Source organism: Narcine bancroftii, chromosome 1 (assembly GCF_036971445.1).
Source record: "Narcine bancroftii isolate sNarBan1 chromosome 1, sNarBan1.hap1, whole genome shotgun sequence".
Lineage (NCBI taxonomy): Eukaryota > Metazoa > Chordata > Chondrichthyes > Torpediniformes > Narcinidae > Narcine > Narcine bancroftii.
In genome coordinates this window covers 219,264,877-219,287,699 of record NC_091469.1, presented here as the reverse complement: position 1 = coordinate 219,287,699, position 22,823 = coordinate 219,264,877, and the positions used below count along the sequence as shown (strand labels likewise).

Below are 22,823 nucleotides of genomic sequence, written 5' to 3'. Positions count from 1 at the left end.
TCTCTTTGGCACTGTAAAGCCTTTCCAGCAACTTTCACGAACAGCTCAGGAATAATGGAATAATCTTCATTTAACAGTCAATGCAATCCCAATGACATTCATGAAGTACAACACCACTCAGGTCAAAGCTTGCCACTTAACTGGCAGCCCATCCTCAGGGTCAGCGCCAGAATGAGTGATAGAGGGGGGAATCAGGGTAATTGGGTGGGGCACAGTCCAACAGTTGAAATTTGCTCAGCAGGGGGTGGGGGAATGAAGGGGTCAGATTCTGGCCTATCTGCCGAGTAGAAGTAAACCTCCTCCATCCTTCTGACATAGCAGCAGAAAGGACTGCTTTTATTGCGTGAAGAATCATAAGCGTGCATCAAGCTGGATGCTAGTAACACGATGCAGGCAGGTCTCACAGCGAGTGATGACCTCAAGCATATGGGGACACAGTACCTCGTGGGGTGGGGGGCTATGCCATGCAAGCTTATATGGGCACAGCACCTCGCAAGAAGGGGCAATGCCCGTAAATGCCCCCCACCCCGGCACCAACCATGCCCATCCTGCAGCCAAAACATTCACTCCTGCTACTCTTTGCATACTCTGGCTGTGGTGTGCTACCTACAAAATACATCTCATAAATGTGATACCTCTTTGCAAGTAGAAGGGTAGAAGCAGGTATCAGGAGATTCCCCCAAGCACATAATTTCTCTTCAAATCATTAGGTGACTTGGAAATATTCTGCCATTGATCATTACCATATGGTCCTAAAGCAGGTCTTCTTACCCAACGGAACGAGTTCCTTCTGCAGAAAGATTTGCAGAAGCCAAAAGCAATTCACCACCAATTTTACTGGGAACATTTGGGACAAACAATAAATGCTGGCCTTGTAAGTAATGACAGAGCCAAGTGATTACATAATCAATTGATTAGATCAAAACTCAAATAACATATGTAGAGAAGCAAACAGACAGCTCACAGGAAAAGACCATCTCTGTCCTGAATTGATTGGAAGAAGAGATATCAAGTGACCTGAGGAGAAAGATCAGCAGCTGCAGCAGTTAGAATTAAAAAGGGTCAAGACTGCAGCAAGAAGCTGAATGAAGGAAGAAACGGATTGGAGGAAGAAACTGATTGGAGGAAGAAGCTGATTGGAGGAAGAAGATGATTGGAGGAAGAAGCTGATTGGAGAAGGAAACTGATTGGAGAAGGAAACAGAATGGAGGAAGAAACCAATTGGAGGAAGAAGCTGATTGGAGGAAGAAGCTGATTGGAGGTTGAAAAGTCAAGTGACCCAATGAGTGGTGGCAATTAGAATTTAAAAAGGGTCAAGACAGCAGCAAGAAGTTGTTTGGAGGAAGAAACCAATTGGAGGAAGAAACCGACTGGAGAAGGAAACTGATTGGAGAAGGAAACCGATTGGAGGAGGAAACCGATTGGAGGAAGAAACCGATTGGAGGAAGAAACCGATTGGAGGAAGAAACCGATTGGAGGAAGAAACCGATTGGAGGAAGAAACCGATTGGAGGAAGAAACCGATTGGAGGTTGAAAAGTCAAGTGACCCAATGAGTGGTGGCAATTAGAATTTAAAAAGGGTCAAGGCAGCAGCAAGAAGTTGATTGGAGGAAGAAACCGATTGGAGGAAGAAACTGACTGGAGAAGGAAACCGATTGGAGAAGGAAACCAAATGGAGGAAGAAGCCAATTGGAGGTTGAAAGGTCAAGTGACCCGATGAGTGGTGGTAATTAGAATTTTAAAAGGGTCAAGGCAACAGCAAGAAGCTGATTGGATGAAGAGGTCAGGTGACCTTAAGAGTAGTCACAAGGCAATGTGTATCACAATAAAAATAAGAATGGCCTGAGTCAGAGTAGCAAGACTTTGACTCAACAAGTTTTGATGAGTGCAAGTCAGAGGTGAGGGTTATAGTGCGGGTAAGTGAATTGTGTATTATTTATTAAACTTTTGATAGATTAAGTAGTATGTCTATTAGGGCTGGTGCTCTGTGGGTGAGTGTTGGATATGGGGTCCCTGGGAAACTCTGAGCCTCCCTGATGCCAGATGCAGCTCCTTGTGGACTTTGTTAAGGAACTGGAGCTGTGGCTTGATGACCTACTGCTCATTAGGGAGAATGAAGAAATAATAGACAGGAACTACTGGGAATTAGTAGAGAGCATCTCTCTGGCTGCCCCCCACCCCCCTCAGCAACTGGTATATTGTCCAGTACAGTATTGCTGAGGATGGCCTGACAGAGGACAACCATAGTGACCAAGTCTCTGGCATGGAGTCAGTATAGATCTCCTGAAGGGAAAATACCAGGAATTGGGAAGGAACCTGAGAAGCAGGCTATTCTCAGGATTGCAGGTGTGCCTTGTGCCATGCCAAAAGAGGACCTGTTCATGGGTTAGGATCCTCGCCTTCCCAAGATCATGTTATATGGTGAGCTCTCCACTGGCCACCGAGACAAAGGTGCACCAAAGAAGAAGTACAAGGACTGGTTAAAGAAATCTCTTGGTGCCTGCCACATTGACCACCACCAGTGGGCTGATATCGCCTCCAACCGTGCACTTGGCGCCTCACAGTTTAGCGGGCAGCAACCTCCTTTGAAGAAGACCGCAGAGCCCACCTCACTGACAAAAGACAAAGGAGAAAAAACCCAACACCCAACTCCAACCAACCAATTTTCCCTTGCAACTGCTGCAACCGTGCCTGCCTGTCCCGCATCGGACTTGTCAGTCACCAACGAGCCTGCAGCAGACGTGGACATACCCCTCCATAAATCTTTGTCCGTGAAGCCAAACCAAAGAAGAAAAAAAGACATATATCCATCCATTCCTGTCCTCCTTTGGAATAGCCAGCCAATGTACTAGTGTAAGGCAAAAAAAATAGCAACATCAGGCAGATAAATGTATAGCTGACAAACTGGTGCAGAGGGCAGGGCTTTTGATTCTTGGATCACTGGGATCTCTTTTGGGGAAGGTATTACCAATACAAAAAGGGTGAAATACACCTGAACCCAAAGGGGTCCAATATCCTGGCAGGCAGGTTTAATGCAGCTGTTAAGGAAGAAATATCCTGATTGCTGAAAGGCCAGTGCAAATGGTTCTAAAGCCAAGTTGAATGGCCTTTTAAATGTCTTGATTGTGCCAGCCTCCACCACCACCCTTAGCAATGCACTGCATGCATCCACTACTCTCTGAGTATATTAAAAAAAAAATGCCCCTGATGTTTCCCATAAATTTTCCTCCCCTCACCTTAAACAGATGTCCTCTGGCATTTGAAACTGTCGCCCCGGGGGGAAAGCTATAGGCCATCCACCCTATCTGTGTCTCATAATCTTGTCGAGCTCTATTGGGTCTCTTTTATCCTTGGCTCCAAAGAGAAAAGCCCTAGCTCTGTTAACCTTGTCTCCAATCTAGGCAATATCTGGCAAATTTCCTCTGGGCCCTTCAATTTGTTTACATTGTTGAGCTAGCTTTCCATGGTGTAAGTCTCTCCTTTGGATGATCTTTCATTATATTTTTCCTCTATTTTTAACCTTCTGATTACATATTTTAATCACTGCTCAAATTCCCTGGTATATTTTACTAATTCTGTTCTGCTGTGTTTCCTCCATTCTCTCCAAATCTAATGAGGTCACAAATAAATATTAATGTTCTCAAAACAGCACAATGCTTTAATTCAAGCAAAATTTTGAATGTCACATTTTTAACATGGTTGCTTTCCTGCAACTTCTGTTAAGCCATCATGTTAAAATCAAGTGATCTGTCAGGGTTCCTCGGAAGGACCAAGGAATTGATAAGAAAACAGTAGCAATATGGCCACAGCTGGGCAAGTACAGTATACAAGAGTTAAAAACTTAGTATCTTTGAAAATGTATTTCTTCATATAAATGTTTTCCATTGACTCCTTGTGAAAGGGCAGTAGTCCTGGAACGATAGTTTGTAGCCCAGTTACCAGCTTTGGGAAATTTAGAATGATTTAGAAATGGAGCACAAACGTGCCACTACCATTTCAATTAAATGCCATGTAAAGAACTGAAATTCCATTGTAACGGGTGTCATTCGATACAAGAAGATTCCGTTTATCCTCATGGAGGAGGATGTACTTTTAGCAAGATGAAAGTTTATGCAATGTCAGTCCTTATTGAAATTAAGGGGTAAGCTTGTGGAATTGAATCATGTGATCTTAACTGAATTGATCTCTCATTCCATTTCATTGTACACCAAGGATGTTTGCAACAAAACTCCAAATTATACTGGACTTGGTGTACAACATGAGAATTTTATCACATGTTGCAAATACACATGGGCAATTTGGTACATAAACTTGCATGTTGTGATCCGCTTTTTAACAAATTCAAGATTTACAGTTTGTGCCCCAATCCAACTGAATGATCTGCATACCTTCTTGATATCAGATCAAAGGCTTTTTTTTCTTGTTGTTTTTAAATGTGCATAGCAAATCTCCACACAGCATTTGGAGGGTTGCATAAAGGTCAGTGAAACAATTTATGCCTGGAACTACCATTACAGCATTAGTAACACATTGTGACCCCTCACCTCAGGTGATAAAGTACACAGGTCAAAATCAACAATACATACTTATAGACAATCATGGCAGTCAGTTATTGATCTGTGGAAAAAAAACTTAGCAAGAAAACATTGCTCTGAATTACAAACATGCATTCTCCTGAGGCCCAGCTTTCTCCCCTGGAAGTGAAAAAAGCAAGGAGCGAGTTCAGCGAGTGTTTAATATCAAGTGAATGTGGTGTTTAATCAATGCTATTCTGCTTTTGTTCCATGATGTGGAAAGCAGTGTCTATTCATTCAGCAAAGGTTAATGCCAGGGGTCAAGTGATTTCACACTCTCCGTGGGATCCAGAACTGTTCAGCGGTTCAGATGTCTTGGACAATGATGACTCAGTTGCACTGATTTATTACTTCTCCAAATTCTGCCTGCACTGAAGAGCTATCTTATGGTAATACCTCAGAATGTAGGACTGATAAAGATAGAGGTAGTAATTACCCACAATTTTGGGTCATGTCTTTATTTCTGCCATATGCTTTTCAGCTAGACTTCAAACAGAACTCGAGTCTGCACAACACAAATGGTCTTTATGCTATATTCTGAATTGCATCAAGAAAATTGTCATTATTTGCAACACCTTTGAGCGTATATCAGCTAATATTCTTTGCTGAGAGAGTATGAGTTTATTTTTAAAACCTAACTACCCACCTCGCATTATTTTTGATATATGCAACAAAAATACTTCGTGATGCATTAATTTGAAGATTCTTCAGAGCAACATAATTTATAATCTTGATGTCTCAAATACATTGTAAGATGATGAATGGATTAATAAATAATTGATGAGATAAAATAAATTCAGTAAATGTGAAGGGAAACATCCCAATATAACGAATGAGTCCATTGTGAAACTTCATTTTAATTTAGTACTCTTGCTTAGATTTGCAAAACATTTTTGCTCTATTTTATATTTTTCTGCTTTTTTTTTCTAGAAAATGTTCCAGGTCGAATAAATATACACTAGACATTCTGAAATTTGTAGTGACTTAGGATTGTTTGCAATTTTGTTGTATTCTACAGAAACAAGGTTATAACGATAATGAGTTTCCTTCCATATTCAGAGATTTAGTTGAAGCCATGTGTGCAAGTTATATTAGCAAATTAAGTATCAATGCCAAATCCTGCAATTTATCATTGTTGATAGCATATACCCATCCATAAATATTCTTTTTGGTTTCAACAATTATTTGTATAAATTTCCACATTGTATCATTAATCCCTAAGTTGGCTTCACTGGGTAAAAATTCCTCCATCTTGTATAATATAGTAACTGCTTTGACATTCTTTGGGGTAGCTTTTCATCTTCACAACATGTGCAGTGGTGAAGATCATCTCCTTCTCCCCATTTTGTAACAGAAATTATAACCCTGATCTAAAAGGGTCTGACCAGGTTTCTCACCAACCTTTTCAAGCTCCTTTTACTTTTTCAATGGTTGCCATGAAAAATCCACAGAATAAACTGACTATCTTTCCTCTCCCCCCCACCCCCCATCATGATTACAGAAAAGGGTTTTAAAGTTCAGTTGAAATATTTGCACCCGTGTTTCTGCATTAACACCAGCTAATATGTGCATGAGAAACTTTGTAACAGTTCTCAAATTGCTGAGTCATTTATAGTTTGTACTTTATTATTACTTCACACCATTTTTTTAGAAAAAAGTACTTGAATGTTATCAATGCTCTGGGGTCAAGTCCTACTCCAATGACTGGTACACAGAATTCTAGAACATCATTCTAGGACGGTATTGAGAAAGTGCTGCTTTTCCAGAGGTGCCTTTGTGCTGATATACAGACATTCTGAAAACTTTCTTGGTTGGAAGTAAAATATCTCACTTGACTCTTCTGGAGAAGTGCAGTAATTTTACCACTTCTGTCATCATTAATGTGTTCCATCATTGTGCCAAACAGATGATCCTATTGCCTTTTGTGAGAGTCATTGTGCACCAATTGGATGCCACTTCTTTTTAATCGAACAAAGACTACTTTTTTTTTATATATGTCATTGGCTGGACAATATGATGACTTGGATGCAAAGTGTCCAAAATAAGGGTCTGCTTTTCTTTCCTTGTGGATAAAAGTGAAGTCTCTCTTCTGTTCAGAATGGTTGGATTCAGGGTGGTCTTAAGCTGAAGATTGTTGGACCTTGCTTTGTTGTGAAACTACCCACCTGAGCGATATAGATGATCCAATATCCAAACTCTGAAAATGGGCATTTATTGTAATTCTTTATCTGAACTGTGTTTTTATTGCATGAGAATGATCATTCAGAGTTTAACAGCTGTTGGGGATAGACTAGAATTTATTCTGAGTAATGGTAGTCTATAAATTACAGCTGTGTTCTTCCATTGCATTAGGCTATGTTGTTGTATCTGCATATAACCTTGATTAATTATTATAGGCTGTTGTACCTTTGGTCTGTGGTAGGAGTCTTGCCTTGGTTTGCATAGCCATGTAGCTTGGCACTGAACAACAATTGCAGATCCACATTTGATTGATTCAGAAGCCTTCCATCGAACTATGATAAAGGCAAAGTACAGATTTCAAATCAAAAGGAAATTATGAGCAGGCAATTAAGAAACTATATAAAATAACTTTAAAATGTTAACAATTAAAAAAAAATAATTTATGAAATAAAATTAATTCAGCAAATTTGGCTGGAAACATTTCAACATTAATGTGCAGAATATATTCTGCAAATTGGAGTAAAACGTCACTGTTAACAGGCTTAGTTAATACAAATTAAAACTGCAAGTATTTTAAAATAAACTAATTGGGGAAAAAGTCAAGATTTTAGGAGAAATTCATTTATCTTTATTAAATCCTGGCATTGTGAACCAATCTATCCCAGCCGGGTGCTTCTTATTAATATCTGTCCTTTGAGATATCTTGCCAGTAAATTCCAGAGGTAACACTGAGGAGGGGGGGGGGGGGAGAGGATATTTTACAATTAAATCGCCCCCATTTTTGGGGATGATTGTAATATTACAGGCAGAAGCATGGTCCAGACAGTTGTATAACCTTTGCTTATTGTTTACTTAGCAGCGATATGTAACCAATTTATTTTAGTTTTGCTTCAATCTTCCATATCTTGGACACTCAAATGTGCTGTATTTCATTCCTGATTAACTCTATAGCCAAGTAAAGATTCTGAGTGTTTGTAGTCCAGATAACTTTATACTATTGTGTGAGATCATTTGTCATGGTCTTACCACCATTTCAAAACTTTGATTGAATTGAAAATGTTGCTCTGATTACAAATTTGCAACATGTGTAGAGATTGGCCACATAGATTACAATGGCAATGCAATCGTTTCAAGTGAGTTAATTAGATGAATATTTTTCCCTGCCAAATTGCTTACACTCTATAAAGACAAAATAAATTTTGTTATTTCTTCTTTACAAATGACGATTTATGTGCAAGCAGTATCAGTTTGGGCATACACATTGTAAAACAAACAATTCATTGTAAGGAATGTTTTCCATTGCCAACTATTCCTTTAGGGGAGGTCTTTTCCATTTGAATGATCTATCTTGAATCCAAGTAGGTAATAGCATAATGTCAATATGATGCATAAGAGATTGGCTCAAAATGTAAAGAATTCCCAAGAAAAACTTGCAAAGATATTAAGATCAAAGCTACCAAAAATTGGTGAAATCTTGGAAATCAATCTTGCTCCTTTGTTACACCATAATTTTTGTCCTCCAAAAGGACAAAATAGAAGTTCAAAACTCCATGGTCACATTTTTATATTCTCGAGTCATCACGCAGATGATGTAATTTAATGATATTCCAAGGAGCCCATCAAATGAAAGTAAAATGAGGCCATTTGACCCACTTTTTGCAAACAGAACCTTGCACAGAATTCCTGGAATTCTAATGCATCCCAGAATGTCAAGGACAAGGGAGGCAGTTCACCCTGACAACATCCTGCTATAATTTTGTACCATTGCAGAATTATCATCTTCTGGTAATGTGGAAACGTGGCTATGTATGCCCTTAAATTCTACAGAAAAGGACAAATAAATACACCAATTGCCATTACATCAGCTACTCTGAGGCCCCAGAAATGGTGAAAGGATTCGATCATTCTATCAAGCAGAATATACTAACCGAAACATAAAAGAATCTAAACAAAATTGTGCTCGAAGAAGGGACGGAAGTTCAGGGGAGACATTAGTGGTAAGTTTTTTTTTTAAAAGTGTTGAGGGTGCCTGGAATGTATTGCCGGCCAAGTGGTGGTGGAGGCTGGATCATTAGGGGCATTTAAGATAATCTTGGGCACGTGGATTGGATTTATTTTCAGAGTACAAGCATGACATCGCATACCATTCTGAGATTTTTTTTCTCTGAGGGTGAAGCAGAATTATGACTTATTGGTAGTGCCAAAAAAAACTTCACACAGTGTATATATGTAAACAAATGAAGAACTGTAAACAGATAACAAATATAAATAAACTACAATGCAGAGTTAATTTAGGAAAAAGTCAATAAACTGCACAAGCAAAAGTCTTTAAATAACTCCCTGATTGAGTTAGTTGAGGAATCTGATGGTGGAGGGGCAGCAACTGTTTCTCAACTCTCGTGGCACTCATTCCTGAGAGCAGAGCATGTGCTGGGTGGTATGGATCCTTAATAATTGCTGTTGCTCTCTGTTGTTCTCGGTGGTGGGGAGGGTTTTGCCTGTGATGTCCTGGGCTGTGTCCACTACCTTTTGGAGGGCTTTATGCTCAGGAGTATAGGTATTCCCATACCAGACTCATGCAGCCGGGCAGTGCACCTTTCACCACACACCTGTAGAAATTTGCCAGAGTTTCTGGTGTCATGCCAAACTTCCACAAACTCCTGAGGAAGTAGAGATGTTGACGTCCTTTCATTCACAATACCTTTGGTGTGTTCGGTCCCGGAAAGATCCTCTGAGATGGTGACTCCCAATAACTTAAATTTGCTCTCCCCTCCTCCCCCCCCCCCCCCACCTCTGAACCTGCAATCCGCAATGATCACAGAATTATATACCTCTGGATTTCCCTTCCTGAGGTAAACAATCAGCTCCTTAGTATTAGTGACATTGAGAGCAAGGTTGTTGTTGGTGCACCATTCAGCTAAGTATTCAATCTCCCTCCTGTATGCTGACTTTCTTTATACAATCACTATTGTTGTATTGTCTGTAAATTTGTAGATGGCCTTATTATCAGAGGTATAAAGTCAGTAGACCAAGGGGCTAAGAACCCTATGGGTGTTCCAGTACTGAGATGTTCTTGCCAATCCTCACTGATTGTGGTCTGGAAATGAGGAAATTCAGGATCCAATTACACAGTGGGTTGTTGAGTCCCATGCCTTGAAGTTTGCTGATTAGTTTTGAAGGATGATGGTGTTAAATGCTGAGCTATAGTTGATAAAGAGTATCCTAATATATGCATCTTTGCAGTCCACGTGTTCCAGGGCTTTGTGCAGAGCCATTGAAATGGTATCCACTGTAGACATGCTGCTACAATGAGCAAACTGGAATGTATCCATGTCACCACTCAGACGGGAGCTGATATGCTTCAACACCGGCGTTTCAAAACATTTAATCACTGTTGATGTAAGTGCAACTGATCGATAGTCATTAAGGCAGGTTACTGCCCTATTCTTGGGCACTGGTATAATTGATGCCTGTTTGAAACCAGTGGGTACCACATGCTGCTGGAGTGAGATATTTAAGATATTTGTGAATACATTGGTAAGTTGGTCACACAGTTTTTTAATACTTGGCCAGGTACTCCATTAGGGCTGCACACTTTCCTCAGATTCACTTCCCTGAAGGCAGCATACACATCATCCTCTACATACAGACTGGATGGGTTCATCAGGGGATGTGGGGGTGCAGAGGGGTATTTCTTTGTTGTCACTGTCATCAAGTCGGACATAGAAGGCATTGAGTTCCTCTGGGAGTGAAACCTTTCCATCTGATACTTCACTGGATTTGTTTTTTTTTGTAGCAGCTTAGGCCCTGATAAAGCTCTCGGGTATCCGTTGTTGTTTCTATTTTCATCCGGAATCTCCACTTTGGCCGGGAGAGAACTTTTCACGGGTCGTGCCTGATCCTTCTGTATTGATCTGAATCTCTGGACTTGCATGCCTTTGATCTGGCTCACAGATACTGCACATCAAATTGCTGTATCCCTGACTGAGATGAATGGCCTCCAAAGCTTGCTTTGGTGAGGGGAAAAATAGATGATTATGAGATAGGGAGAGTTCAGGTTCTTTTTGTGATAGGTACACATAGGTCAGCACAACATCATGGGCCAAAGGGCCCGTACTCTGCTGTAATGTTCTATGATGAGGTATCTTGTTGAAATTGCCAGGCAGGAATAGCCAGGTTTTTTTTTCAAAACCTTCTTGCATTTAGAAGCAATCAATCTTTGATCACATGGGCTTCCTTCAGATACTCAGGCCTCCTTGTATCAACACATTGATTCTGTTATGCAACAGAGGAATTAACTAAGGTGTCTCTGTTTAGCAGCTTCCAAACAGATTAGAAGAGTAGGTGTGCAGGAATATCACTTCATCCAAGTTCCCTTCCAAGTTGAATAGCATACCAACTATTCAACAACTCTACCATGGATGAAGAAAAATTACACTGGACAACAATTTTTTTCAAAAGCCTTGATTCCTGGAAAAAAAAATATTGGGGGATATGATAGACAACTTAAAGCTGGACACAAAGATAATTTCAGATTTGAAGCATGTAAGTTTGTCTTATGGGATGCTATGAAAGCTTATTTGAGAGGACAAATAATTAGTTATACTTCTAAAATCAAAAAGAATCGATTAAATCAGAGTCTTGAATTAGAGAAACAGATTGATGAGTTCGAAAAGGAATTTCAGAAAGATGCTACAGAAGATCAGAAAATAGAATTATCTAGGTTGAAACTGGAATATAATACTTTGCAATCTTATCAATTTGAATGTATGATTAATAGGACTAAACAACGGTATTAAGAATGGGGAGAGAAAGCACATAAGGTATTGGCATGGCAATTAAAGAAAGAACAGGTTTCAAGGACTATTAATGCTGTTAGATGGAATTCTCATCACTTATAAACCTCATGAGATTAATGATGAATTTTGTTCATTTTATAAAAAGTTATATACATCTGAAGGAAAAGAAGAAAATGGATCGATTGATCTTTTTTTATCACAGTTGAATTTACCGACATTAGAGGATGCCGATATACAGGAGTTGGAAGCACCATTTACTGATTCAGAAGTTAAAATGGCTATGATGGAAATGCCGAACGGTAAATCGTCTGGTGACGATGGATTTTTGGTTGAATTTTATAAAATTTTTTATGATGATTTTTCTACAGTGTTTGGAGATGTATTACGTCAAGTTAGAGAACACTATGAATTACCTAAGTCTTGTTCTAGTGCTTTAATTACAGTGATCCCAAAAAAAAGATAGAGATCCTTTGAAACTATCTTCATATAGACCAATTTCATTGTTAAATGTAGATTATAAAATAATAGATAAAATTTTAGTGAATAGATTGGCTAAACTTTTACCCAAGTTGATTCATATGGATCAGACAGGTTTCATAAAGAATAGATATGTCTCATATAATATTCTGCGTGTGATTAGTTTGATTAATAGATTTCGACAGTCTTTAGATCACCCGATGTTGATATCTTTAGATGCAGAAAAAGCATTTGATAGAGTTGAGTGGAATTTTTTGTTTAAAGTTCTGGAGAAATTTAAGTTTGGTCCTAGCTTTATTGGTTGGATTAAGGCTTTATATAGTAAACTGGTAGCTAGAGTATTGATGAATGGCTTGATTTCGGAACCGTTTAAATTGACTCGATCAACTCGTCAAGGTTGTCCTTTATCACCAGCTTAGTTTGCGTTAGTGATCGAACCTTTACCACAGCTGATAAGACAAAATACACAGATACAGGGTATGAAAGTTTTAGATGAGGAATATAAAATTAATTTATTTGCCGATGATGTATTGGTGTATTTAACAAATCCAGCTCAATCACTTTTGCACTTGAAGAAGTGTCTGATACAATATGGATGTCTTTCTGGATATAAAGCTAATTGGGGAAAAAAGTGAAATATTACTGGTAAATGAAGGAGATTATTCAGTTTATAAGAATATTATTAATTTGAAATGGACTGATCGAATTAAGTATTTGGGTATAATTTTGAATGTTAATTATCAATCTTTGTATAAATTAAATTATGTTCCATTAATAAAAAAAAAATTAAAACTGATTTGATTAAATGAAAAGATTTACCTATTAATTTTTTGGGTAGGATAAATACAGTTAAGATGAATATTTTCCGCGTATGCAATATTTGTTTCAATCTATTCCATATTTACTTGATAATTTTTTTTTTGAGATTTGAATAAAATAGTTAGGGAGTTTTTATGGAGAGGTAAATTTTCAAGAGTAGCCTTAAATAAATTAACTTGGAAATATGAGTTAGGAGGATTACGTTTACCACATTTTCAAAATTATTATGAAGCAGCCCAGCTTAAATTTATTAGTTCATTGATGGATTTGGAATGGCCCCCTAGTTGGGCCAAAATTGAGATGACAAATATTTCTAAATTTGAAATACATCATTTTTTGTTTAGATGGAATATAAATTTGTTACAGCAATATAATGTGCCTATATTAAAACATTTAATGAAGTTGTAGATAAAGAAAAAGAAAATGATAGGTTCTAGGGGTGAATTATCGGCTTTGACTCCGTTGTATAATAATCAACTTATTTCTTTTTCAATACACAATCGAAGTTTGTTTCATTGGAGATTTAAAGTGTGAAAAATTTGGGAGATTGTTTTAAAGAAGGTAAATTTTTATCTTTTAATCAGATGAGGGACAGTTATGGTATTGATAAGAACTCTTTTTGTTTCTTTATTATCAAATTTGATCTTTGGTAAAACGTGTTTGGTAGAGATATGATTTTACCTGAAATGACTAAATTTGAGACTTTTCTTATGAAGGTACCAGAGAAGGGTTATATTACAGGATGGTATGGATAAAAAGGGTTGGAATAAATCCAAAAGTAAATGGGAAGTGGATATTGGTTTTATTTTTTCTGAGGATGATCTGTTATGATAGTGTAACTAGATTGATAAATGCACGTTATGCAATGATTAATTACAATTTTTTACATCAATTATACTTAACACCTGAAAAACTTTAAAAAAAAAAGTATGGTTTTCATGAATCAGGTTTGTGTTTTAGATGTGGTAATTCTATTGGAACTTTTTTTCATGCTGTCTGGTCTTGTGTGTATATATATATATATATATATACACAATCATTTTGGAAGAAAATTCAATTGTTTTTAGAATACCTGTATAAGATTAAAATACCTTTAGATCTGACAGTATTTTTATTGGGTAGTTTGAAACCTCTGAAAGGTTTTGGATTGGATAAATTTCAACTTACTTTTGTATATTTAGCATTATCTGTAGTGAAAAAATGTATTGCTAGTACGTGGAAAGATACAAATATGATTGAAATTAATAGATGGCATAATGAGATGAAATATTGTTTAATAATGGAAAAAAATACATGTTTCGCGTGATAACTATAGTTTTTTTATTAATAAGTGGTTGTTATATTCAGAATATTTACATTTTGATTTACGTTGATTAGATCTCAATATGTATGCTTAATGTTTCCTTAATTTTTTTTTCCTTTATGGCTCTCCTTAGGAGAGTTGGCTGAGGGGAGGGGTCCTTTTCTTTTTTTTTCTATAAAATATAACATTCATGTTTATGGTTAATTGTTGTATATGTTATTTACTATTTGTATTTTGAACGAATAAATAATAATTTTTTTAAAATGATTTGAAGCATCACGTAGGAAGCTGGAGAAACATTAAATGAACTTGTATTGAATTTAGCATGTTTAATCACATAATGATGTTGACACATTGCATTAGTTCAACTGATTTAAAATTGTTTTGTTGTTGATATTAATTTGTGCTAGCATCTGATACCATTTGTGCTAGTGTCTGACAATAGTCGGCCAGCATTAATAGTTTCCAGTTGTCCTAATACAGCTTTTCCATGGTCATAATTTTCTGGTCAAACCTTTCAGCATCTTGGTCACTGATTTTCATGATCAGCCAAAATCCATAAAATACACCCAAAAGTGTTCAAGAAGCAAAATCTTTGTTGTCCTGTGCTATTAGTTCTCCTTGTGTCAATATACAAATGTAAGACTAAATTCATTATCTGCGGCAAGTTGACAGTGACTGTATTTTAAACATTCAATGTTATACCAAGGCAAGCTCCAGAGAAACGTGGACAAAAAAGAAAAATTAGAAATTGAAAGAGCACTAACGTAGCTCCAACTCACCAAATGACTGCCAAGGCAAAATGATCCAATGACTACCAGGGTGTAGCAGTTAGCACAGTGCCTTTACAGTGCCAGTGGTCGGGACCTGGGTTCCAATCCCATGCTGTTGTCAAGAGTGTCTCCTTGTGTCTGCGTGGGTTTTCCCTGGGGGTCCATTCGAAACGTATTGGGGGTGCAGGTTAATTAGGTGTAAATTGGGCGGCACATGCTCATGGGCCAAAATGGCCTGTTAATGTGCTGCATGTCTATTTTTTTAAATTAAATTTAAAACAAAAGGATTTAAAAGGGAAACACTAAAAGTGTAGATGCTGGATTCTTGAGTAAACAATAAGAAACTAGATGAATTCAGCTGGTTCGACAGCAGCCATGGAGTGAAAAGGGTATGGCTACTATATTATTTTCTCATTCAGGAATTTGATTGAGTGGGATCAAAATTGAACCCCTTCATCCCCACCTCCAATCTAATAATCAGGGTGAATGCAATTTTATGTAAAATAGTAGTAGAGAAAGGTACTGCAAAGGTACTGTTTTGAAGTTTGACATGAATGATGGAATGAGTGGAATAGTTTGTTTTCTTTTTCCAAAGAGGGTTTGGGACTTGGGCAGAGCAGCACCAAACTTGCTTGAAGGGTTAAGGACTCGAAACATTTTTGTCATTTCTGACTGAGGGCATTAAGCAATTCATTATCTCATTCCTGATGGGCAAACAAAACAACCATACTCTTGTGACGGGGTTAATTCTATGCATGTGTGCCCAGCATGAGGCTCTTGGGAGTGGTTTAAGTTTTCAAGCCTAGTGGGCAAAATCTCTGAATAAGAAATGAGTTGAGGCTCCACCCTTTCAAGCAGTGTGAATATTCAGCAAGAATGTGCAGTTCATCTGGATCTTAAACCAGAGACTTCAGTCTGCAGGCATGGATCCCAGTTAATATGGAAGGAAATCAGTCTCTGCAGTTAATTTAATATAATAATTCAACATTTGGCAGCTGAGGCTTCAGTTACCAGGGACCTTGGCTCCAAAAGTTCCACAATTAAACCTTTCTATCTCTCTACCTCTTTCAACTTTTGAATTGTTCCTTGAAGCCCTAATTTTTTGGCACACTCATCTGAACTAATTTTGTCTTGTATAGTCTATCAATAATATTTCTTTAATGTTTCGAAATGCCTTACTATGTTAAAGGTAAAGGTTCCATTATTATCATGTAATAGTACATATAGAAGGTAAAATGCATGAAATTCTATAACGTTGTCTACTGTAAGGAAGACAAAGTTGACACTTTGTCCAGTGCCCCTCACAGAAATGAGGCCCTAGTGAGGAACAAACTCATGACCCCTGGTTTATAAGACCATTGGTGTCTCCCCTGAGTTATTGGAGCCTCAAGCTTCCATATAAATGCATGCTGTTATTAAAGAGCTTATACAGCGTGGCTCCTTTCATCAAACCAGTCATTCTTCAGAGAATGTTTCAGACAGACACAAAACTTGCTTGACTTGATCACTCCTCTGATCTGAGGAACAGTAGTGAAAATGTATCTTTATTCTCTTATTGATAAATGAAATTTTAAATTGTGGTTTTATTCAACTCGTTCGTTTAGTTTATTTATATAGCACATTTAAAACAACTCGTGTCGACCAAAGTGTTGTACAGGTCATAAATTACATCTTAAATTAAGCATCTATTTAAAGTGCAGTATAAAACAGGTCCTGAGGTTTAGAATTGTACATTCAACATGGTAATAATCAACAATCACCTCAAAACATTTGACTAAAAATATAACTTCAGCCTGGATTTAAAGGAAGGGGCTGATTTGATTGGGAGGTGGGGGAGAGGGGAAAATGTTGTTCCACAGTTTGGGGTCTGCTATCGTGAAGGTGCAATCTTCCCTGAGTTTGCAATGGGAGTGCAAAACAACCAAGCGCCCTGATCTGAGGGGTCTTGGTGAAGAAGGAAATTAGGAGATCATTGATGTAGGAGGGGGCTGGCCCGTTGTTGGGTTTGTAAACAGACGAGAGAACTTTAAAATCTATCCTGACCAGCACTGGCAACCAGTGAAAGGAGGCGAGATTAGGAGTGATATGGTCCCTCTTCTTGGCTCCTGTTAGGAGCCTTGCTGCTGCATTCTGAACCAGTTGCAGACAGGATAATGACAACTGACTAATTTCTGTGTAAAGAGAGTTAGAGTAGTCTAAATGGTAGAAAATGAGGGCATGGATAACTTTTACAGTCTTTCAGTGACAGGAATGATTTGATTTTTGGCAATAGTGCGGAGCTGGGAAAAACTAGCTTTTACTACTGCATTGACTGGTTTGTCAAACTTGAAGGTGGAATTGAATATCACACCAAGGGATTTGGTGTGTAGTTTAACGAGGGTGGATAAGTTGCCAAGGGTATTGGAGATAATTTTGGTGGAAGCAAATAAGAATATTTCAGATTTGCCTTTGTTTAGCTGCAGGAAGTTTTGAGCCATCCAGCACTTTATGTCCTCCAGACAGTCTGCTTATCTTTGCTTGATCATTGGGGTTCAGGGGAAGATAGAGCTGAGCATCATCAGTGTGGCAGTGGAAGGAGGTGCCGGGTTTTTTGGATGATATGGCCGAGGAGAAGCATGTACAAGGAAAAGAGAATGGGGCCCAGAATAGACCCTGCAAGAAATGGTAGCAGGTGAGAATGAAAGTTTGTCCATGTTGACTGAGAAAGTCCTATCACTGAGATGAAATTTAAACCAATTCAGGACTGTGCTGTCAACACTGACCCTCTGCTGGAGGTGACCTATTAAAATTGTGTGGTCCACCATATCGAACAGAGCACTGAGATCGAGAAAAATTAGAATGGCAGAGTGTCCTGGGTCAGTGGTGAGCAGCAAGTCACTGCATAAACTTCATAAGGCCGACTGTATTGTGGTGGCCCTTATAACCTAACTGGATATTTTCGCATGTGTTGCTTTGATGTAGGTAGGGAAACAATTGGCTTAGAATAACTTTTTCAAGGACCTTTGACAGGAATGGAAGTTTAGAAACTGGTCTGTAATTTTTGGGTCTGGTGGGGACTAGGTTGGGTTTTTTCAGGAGGGCCTGGACCATCACACACTTGAAGTAAATTAAACTGTCCCAGTGGCTGAGGAACTGTTAATAATAGAGGAGGCTAGAACCAGCTGTATTGAAAACATCCCACATGGGAGAATGGGGAGAATGTCGATGAGGCAGGTTGTTGGCTTTTTGGTGAACACAATCTTTCTAAGGGTGGATAGTGTGGCTGGGCTGAAACAGTCTAGTTTGGATGAACAGAGCTGTGGTACAGTTAGATTGTGGGTGGAGTTGTGGGGGGGTGGGGGGGGATATGGGTTCTTATGTTCTTGACTTTATGAAGAATGTTAAAAATTCTTCACCTTTTGTAAAGGGAGCATCAGATTTGTTGTTGGGTGTGGGACCAATGATTGTGTTGATGGTATTGAACAAAACCGTGGGGTTTTGGGAGTTGTTGGAAATTAACTTGGTAAAGTAGTTTGTTCTTTCATCCTTTACCATTTCTTGGTAAATGTGCATGTTGTTTTTCAGAAGTTCGAGGGGAAATTTGTAATTTGTCTCACTTCCACTTGCGTTCGGCTATCCGGCACTCCCTCCTTTAGGGCTTTGGTGATGTTATTGAGCCAAGGTGCAGTCTTGAGCTTAGGTTTTTTCTCTAGAGTGGAGCTATGATATTCAGAATAGAACAGGTGGTATTAAATGGGGGAAAAAGTTCCTCATGCTGAGGTGAGGAGATGGCATTTCCATGGTGGTAGTACTTGGGGCAGGTATAAGGGCCTCTGAGAACCTATTTGCGGTCTGCGAGTTACCATAGTGAGAGTAGCATATAGGAAGACTAGATTTGTTTGGGAAGCGAGGCAGGGCTAAGTCAAAAATGACTGCTGTACGGTCCAACACACAGGTATCAATTAATATAGGATTGCTAATTGATAAATCAGATGGCAAGACCAGGTCGAGAGTATTGATTAATTAATATTTATTTATCTATCTATCCCTTTATCTTTTTTTTGTCTCATCACATTTTGTGGTGATTTAGTTTGTACTATTGTTGTTGGTGTGTCTTTCGTACCTGCATGACTGTAGCAAGCACACCTGTACATTGTGACAATACAAGAGTTTTGTCTTCAATACAATAGTAACAAAGAAACCCATCCCTAAACTATTGGATCTCCATTTCAGCACCCCTCTACAATGGGATCCATGAGTTTCAATCACTTTCAGGCTGCAATCAGTGACAGCACCTCCTCCACTATTATCCTCAACGCCAGATGAAATGTGAACTCAGTCCCCTACTAAATACCCTACTCTCTACTATGTCCTCAAAACTGAATTGCTCCATCCCAGACAACAACATGGTGATCAACCACTGGAGGATAGGAACAAGGGGTGGAAGTCAAATGGCCCAGCTCTACACACAAAATCTAGGTCCAACCTATGTAAGGCCATCAGCAATGCCAAGGGGAGATACCAAATCAGACTTTAATCCCAGTTTGAACCTCATGGGCCCCAGGTGCTTGTGGCAGGGCATGCCTGTCACCAAAAGCTATAATGCAAAACCATGCAGAACAGCAAGCGACAGCATATCCCTCGCTGACGAGCTCAAAGCATCCTATGGTCTTCAAGCAGAAAACCAGCAACTCAGGCACACATCTCTGCAACCTATGCTTACCTTTGCAGATATCAGATAAGCCTTCCAGAAAACCAATCTGAGAAGTGACTGGCCCAAATAGAGTCCATGGATGAGTCCCCTTTTCTGTGCCAATCAGCTTGTGAGTATTCGCAGACCTTTCTCTCCTCTTGCTTCTTGAAGCCCGTTATCATCCTGCTGATGAAGGAAAATGTAGTGAGGGAACTAAATTATTACTGGCCAGTGCCTCTTAGAGGCTGGTCATGACTAACATTAATTCCAACCCACAAAGCACTCAATGCATTCCAGTTTGCACACCACTCCATTATGTGAATGGCAGCTAACATCTGAGGCAACACTCAGTCTTGGAATAACAGGCAGGTTTGGCACCAAAGTGGGCTTTTGTGGGCATTGATCCAAAAATGGGGTATCATGACCCAAACCTGTGGCCATTGCCCCTCCCCGCAGCCTAGCATCACTATTGTGTAGCGACACTAGTCCGCGATATAAGCAAAGTGTTAGTCTGTTACATCAGAGGGAGGGGGACATCAGTAGTGCATGGAGGAGGTTCATGGTAGGCTGCACCCCCACTGCTGAATGAGTTTTCGATATCAGATTGTGCCCTCCCACAGTTACCCTAATGCCCCCAACTGAGACTTGTTCTGGTGCCGACCCTGATAACTGGACAACAAGGACACCTACGTCAGGCCACATTTCATGGACTATAGCTCTGCCTTCAACACAATGAAACCAAACTCGTCTCTAAATCCTGTGATTTTGGTCTCAGCGTCTCCTCTACAACTGGATCTAGGACTTGCGATCCCTCAGACCTCAATCAGTGAGGATTGGAGACAACATCTCCACCTTGATCATCCTGAACAGAACATCACTCAAGTTAAGGTGCTCGGCCTCCTCCGATACATCCTGTACACCCAGGACTGTGTGGCCAAAGGTGACTCCATCTCCATCAATGATCAATGAACTTGCAGATCACACAATCATCATGGGGATGATCTCCGATTTAAAAACAAGTCTGAATATAGAGGGGAGCTTAAAAAAAAAGATGAACAACTTGGTGCTAGGACAACAACTAATGTCAGCAAGATGACGAAGCTGGTTATAGATTTCCAGAGTAGGGATGAAGGTCAGTCCTCATCAACAGTACTGAAGTAGTAGTCAACTTTAAGTACCTAGGAGTAAACATCTCCAGTAACTTGATCTGGTCCACTCATGTCAATGCAATGGCCAGCAAAGTGCACCAACAACTCTACTTCCTTCGAAGCCTCAGGAAATTGGGTGCATCACCTGGATCCTTCAACAAATTCTATGCGTATATCAATGAAAGAGTCCTGTCAAATATGGGAACTGCTCTGCCTAAGACTGCAAGAAATTGCAGTTGGTTATGAACATGACAATATGGCCTGGAAAAGCAGTCATCATATCAAAAGACTCATCCCACACCAGCCACACTCTCTTGACCCTCCCACCACCAGGTCAAGACTCACAAGTGCGAGATCACTCACAAAAAGATTGAAGGACAGTTTCTTTCCTGCTGTAGGCAGTTTCCTGAATGAACCTCACAGCATTAAAACTATTGCTTCATACCAACTGATTTCTCTCTGGAGCCCTGCGCTTGTATTCTCTTACTTTCTGTGCTATGTAAGCTGTTCTATGTATATGATATCCAGTTGGACTGCTTGCAAAACAAATTCCATCATGTGACAGTAAAGCTAAACTTGAATTTTTCTGCATCCTCCCCAATGCTATCACAACCTACCTGTAGCATGGTGGCCAGAATTGACTGCAGTGGTCCAGCTGTGAATTGACCCAGGTTTGATAAAATTGGAGCATAACCTTGCTTGCAGTTCCTAGACTAATGAAGGCTAGTATTCCATTTGCCTCCTTAACCATGTTACTTACTCAGGCAGCAACCTTCAAAGAACTTTAGACTTGCACAACAGGCTCCCTCGGTACTTCCCAAAACCTTAACATTCATGGTATATATCCTAGACTTCCAAAATGCTTCCAAAATGCATCACATCATATTCATCAGGATTAAACTCCATCTGCCAATTCTCAGCCTATTCTACTGATATTGCATTTAAAAGGCATGTGGACAGGTACTTAGATAGGAAAGGAATAAGAAGAATGAAGGTAAATGAATTTGGCATCATTTCAGCATGTGCAGGTTTGACCCAAGGGTCCATTTTCAATGATTCCATGACATTGGTCTCACCCTGTATGTAAAGAGTCCCCACCAAACTGCCAAAAACTCCCTCAATCTCCATTTCATCTGTGAAATCACTGATCATTCTTCCAACAGCCACATCATCATGTAGGTTATAAATGGCAAGGGTACCTGCACCGAACCCTGTGGGACACATTGGTCCTGGGCATTGAGACACTAAACCAGCCCTGGTGTCTGACAGTGTACAATGCACTATTCAGTCATATATTGGTGGACCTTGAGTGGAATAGTCCACTCTTGCAGAAGCAGGTTGTCAGTCTTCATACGAAGACTCCTACATATCAAAGGGACCTACCTGGTATAAAGAGAATTTAAAACAAATATAAACATTTTGGAATGATGTACTTGTTCATCAATCTCTAAGCCTGTGGGAGGAAGCTATTTCCTAGCCTGGCAGTCTGGATTTTAATGCTCTTGAATCTCCTCCTTAATGGTAGTTAATACCGTACTATGTTCTGGGTGGAAAGGGTCCTCAACAATTCTTTGAGCCCTGTTCCCCAAAGATGGATGTAAAGTATCCCATAAAACTGGAGCCACTTGGAAACACATCAGGGTAGATTTGTGTACTTTTCACTCACTGTTGAGGCCCCTTGGTTTTCCCCAAAATAAATATAATTAGGAATAACCTTGTTAACCAGTGGCAAATCCAGTCTCACCCCCAGAAGCTAGTCATAAGGGCCAGTGATGGTCCAATTCAATTCTTCTCATGACCCATCCTCCAAATTTCACCTTAACTAGCCCCAACACCAGCAAGAAGTGCATGAGCAACCCAATTGAGTTGTTCTGTCTGTTTGCCAATAGAGGGTGGTGTGGAGTAGGTCATTGTGTGAGTTAAGCAGACAAGACCTGTTCTATTGCTTGTGATGTCATGTCTACCATACATCACTGGTCTTTCTAAATTCTTTGACCACAAATCTTGACAGTCTGTAGGAAAGTGCCACTTAAGAGTAAAATACTGTACGTAATTCCTCGGTTATTTGCAGTAAGCC

General features: G+C 39.3%; 1 long non-coding RNA gene across 2 annotated transcripts; it reads right to left on the bottom strand.

Moving 5' to 3' along the window:
- Positions 1–6,175: 6,175 nt before the first annotated feature.
- Positions 6,176–22,622, bottom strand: LOC138749285 (uncharacterized). 2 transcript variants are annotated; one of them, XR_011348561.1, is made up of 3 exons: positions 22,461–22,622; positions 19,629–19,784; positions 6,176–7,087 (listed from the first exon to the last, which is right to left on the bottom strand). It is a non-coding gene; the product is annotated as an uncharacterized lncRNA (long non-coding RNA). The 2 variants fall into 2 exon arrangements; XR_011348546.1 differs by having other exon boundaries at positions 19,629–19,781.
- Between the last annotated feature and the right edge of the window lie 201 nt (positions 22,623–22,823).